The sequence below is a fragment of the Crocuta crocuta genome, unplaced genomic scaffold, assembly GCF_008692635.1.
Source record: "Crocuta crocuta isolate KB4526 unplaced genomic scaffold, BGI_CrCroc_1.0 scaffold394, whole genome shotgun sequence".
Lineage (NCBI taxonomy): Eukaryota > Metazoa > Chordata > Mammalia > Carnivora > Hyaenidae > Crocuta > Crocuta crocuta.
The window spans coordinates 395,361-399,376 of record NW_027531920.1 but is presented as its reverse complement, the minus strand read 5'-3'; the positions used below and the strand labels follow the sequence as shown (position 1 = coordinate 399,376).

The 4,016-nt window shown below is 39.5% G+C and overlaps 1 protein-coding gene across 1 annotated transcript in view; it reads right to left on the bottom strand.

Annotated features, from left to right (window-relative positions):
• The window catches only part of ARR3 (arrestin 3), a 21,659-nt gene that overhangs the window by 6,687 nt on the left and 10,956 nt on the right, over positions 1-4,016 (bottom strand). The gene's annotated exons all lie outside the window — the stretch shown is intronic.

Genomic DNA, 4,016 nt, shown 5'->3' with positions numbered 1-4,016 from the left:
CTAGCTTCAGAATGATCTGCATAATCTGATACTGTGTATATAAAGTTTAAGAGCATGTAGAGCAATGGAGCAATACCAGAATTGCTACAGATACATAAACATAGGTAGAAATATAGAAACATCAGAGGAATAATAAACACCAAATTTGGGATAGTGGTTCCCAGGGGTGGAGACCAGGAGAGAGGGAGGAGAGGAGGAAGAGGAATGGGATTAAGGAAGGACACGTGGGAGACCAGTTTGTTTCTGTGGTTCTTTTTTAAAACTAGGTGGTGGGTACAGGGTATTTATTACATAATAATCGAGGGTCAGACTGTCTGGGCTTGAATATGCCTTGTACAAATCCCTCAAGTTCTCTGAGCCTCGGTTATTTCACCTGTCAATAACAGGATTGCACTACGAGCTCTCCATATGTCATTTAGACTTCACAACAACCCTCTGAGGTATTATTATCTCTGCTTTANGTTTGCTTCTCTCCCTTTCCCCCACCATTTCTGCCCTTCTTCTCCCCCTTGTTCCTCCGACAGCCCAGGATTTCAACCCCGGCCTCGTGACTCCAAAGCCCACACTTGTGCATGCCCAACCTAACTCATGGGAGTTAATGTGAGGAGTTGATGTATAAGAAATCCCTTTGGAAATTGTAATTATAGATGCGAATGGCGAGGATGATCATGGGAATGTTGGCAAAAATTGAACAGTTACAAGTGAACTCATGCTTTTCAGCTAGTGCCTAAGATTAGAGGCAAATAGAATAGTTCATGCTTCAATGAACTAGTGGAATGTGGGATGGGGTACAGAAGGCTACCTGTCCAAGGACAGAGTGACAGAGACTGAGGGAAGGAAAGAAAGAGGTAGAACAGGGGTGGGGAATCGTCTTCTATCAGGAGCCCTGACTGAAAGGAAAGAGAACTACCGGTAGCCACACGCTAGTAGAAAGCAACCTATTTCAGTATTTTTAAGAGATCTGAATATCTACCGAACAGCCAGATTATCTGCCTCTAAAATTAAGCATAAAGAAAAGGAATCTACATTCAAAAGATACAATGAAGACTGAGAGTAATAATGGCAGTGTTTATAAGGACTGGGGCAATGGGCAGCCTCATATACTGCAGGAGGGAGAGTCAACTGATACAACCATTCTGGAGGGCAGTTTGGCAATAGAAAGCTTTAAAGTGTCTGAATGCCCTTCGGCCATTTTGTTCTTCTCTAGGCATTTAGTCTAAAATGATTGGACCATATATATTGGACCAAAGACATATGTATGTTTGTGAATACACACACACACGCGCACACACACGAGTTTGTATTTTACAGGGTTGTAAAAACTGTCCAATGACTGAAGGTTGGCTACATATATTATGGTAACCCCCGTGCAGTATACTGATATGCACTATATTGACATAGGTGAAAAAGAAGATTAGAAAATATTCTTTATAATATAGTCTATTACATAAAAGTATAGCTATTTTTGCATGGAAACTATGAATAAATAGGAGCTAAAATATTATTAGTGATTATCTTTGAGTGACAGGATTGCAATCTCTTTCTCCTTCATTTGTGCTTCCTAATTTTTCTACAATGGAGACACATTTAACAATTTTCAAAAGATATGACAAATTCCCCCTTGGTTGTCAATTACAGCCAATTAAAGAGGGAGACAAAGTGGGGTGTCTGAGTGGCTCAGTCAGTTAACCGTCCAACTTCAGCTCAGGTCATGACCTTGCGATTCGTGGGTTTAAGGCCTGCGTGGGGCTCTGTGTTGACAGCTCGGAGCCTGGAGCCTGCATCAGATTGTGTCTCCCTCTCTCTCTCTCTGCCCCTCCCCCATGTTCGCTCTCTCTCCCAAAAATAAACATGAAAAAGTTTTTAAAAAGAGGGAGAGAAAGAAAAGGAAAAAGAAAGAAAGGAAAAAAAAAGAAAGGAAAAGACAGAGAAGATGAGGAGAGGGGAAAGTGGAGGCTGGAAGGAAGCATGGGGAGGGAGGAAATAAAGGGGTGAGGAATAAGACAGAAAAAGATCAGGAGGGGTGAGGCAGAAGGGTACGTAGGTAGTAGCCTCGCCCCTGAGGTGAGGGTGGTAAGCAGATGAATTGCTATTGGCACATCCACCTGTTTGCAAGTGGGGAGGGCATCACCCCCCACCCTTCCTGGTTCAACAGTTTAGGATCATCCGCTTTTGGTGCTACAAAAGAGCTTGTTTTCATTTTTTAAAATTCAACATCTTTTCTAAAGTTAATTATATTTGGGTTTGTTATACAAATAATACATATTAATTGTGTGAAAATCAGAAAATACAAACAAAAAATCAAAGCTCTGCCATCATGCGTTATATTCCAGAGATAACTGCTGTGAATATCTCTTGCACTTGTGGGGTGCCTGATGTCAGTAGAGTGTTCGACTTCTACTCAGGTCATGATCTCATGGTTAGTGGGTTCAAGCCCCACGTCAGACTCTGTGCTGACAGCTCGGACCCTGGAGCCTGCTTTGGATTCTGTGTCTCCTTCTCTCTCTGCCCCTCCCCTGCTTGCACTCTGTCTCTGTCTCTCTCTCTTTCAAAAATAGAAAAAAAAATTTTTTTAATCTATTGCACTTGCTTCCCAATTTGTTTCTATAATTAAACATAGGGTACCTTAGATATCTATGACTTCTTCCTCGTTGCCTTTTTGAAATAGAACTTTTTATCTGAGATCATTGTAGATTCACATGCAGTTGTAAGAAATAATACAGAGAGATCCCAGAAAGATTTTTGTTAAACAGCACATCTTTGACACAAGTGCATATCCTGCCCTACCACTGACCTTTATCACTCGATAGTATAGTATAAGCATCAATACAATACAATAGTATAGTATATACATCAACAAATGGAACTTGATAGAAAAAAACGTTACAAAATATGATGCAAATATAGGGCACCTGGGTGGCTCAGTTGGTTAAACATCCGACTCTTGATATCGGCTCAGGGGATGATCTCAGGGTCTCGTCGGTTTGAGCCCCACAGAGCCTGTGCTGACCTTACAGAGCCTGCTTGGGATTCTCTCTCTATATATCTTTCTCACTGCCCCTCCCCAGCTCGTGCTCTGTCTCTCTCTAAATGAATAAATAAACTTAAAAAATTATTTAAAAAATATGATGCAAATAAAATTATCTTCATAAAAGTAATGAAACATATAAAATAGCTAAGGAGCAAACNCTCTCTCTCTTTCTCTCTGTCCCTCACCCGCTTGTGCTCTCTCTCTCAGAAATGAATAAATGGTAAAAAAAAAAACCTAAATAAAAACAAGAAATATACACAACTTAAATGAATAATAATATAAAACTCTACTAAGGGACATAAAAATGATGCAATCAAAAGGAAAAAAACATCTTATTTCTGGATCAACATGTATTTTTTAAACTAAATATTTCTTCCTGTAGGTTATTCTGAAGATGTGCTAGGAATGTGAAAAATGATTTCGGTTTTAGAAATACAAAGTAATTGAGAGTCTTAAACAAGTTGGTTAATTTACTGGCTATTCCCCAGAATTCCTCTGATATTTAAAATTGGCTAGACTGCTTATCCACACTGTTTGTTTGTTTATTATGTTTATTTAAGTTTGAGGGAGCGAGCCAGTGGGGGAGGCGTAGAGAGAGACCAAGAATCCTTTGCAGGCTCTGTCCACACTGTCAGCGCAGAGCCCAATGTGGGGGTTCACACTCACAAACCCTGAGATCATGACCTGAGCTGAAATCAAGAATCAGATGCTTAACTGACTAAGCCACCCAGTTGCCCCTATCTCACAATATTTTAAAGGTTATGTTTGAATTAGTATTCATCAATTTGTTCTGAGCCATTTTCAAGTCAAACCCAGTTTTCAATCTAATTGGATCAAAGAGCAAAAATTATTTTAAAAAGAAGTGAAAAAATATTTCAATGTAATCTTGATCTATAGTACTGTGGCCATAGTAATGTCTCTTGTTGTTACTTGCTAGAGTTATTGTTTTCTCTGTTTCCTAGGTTTGTCTTTTTTTTTTTTTTTA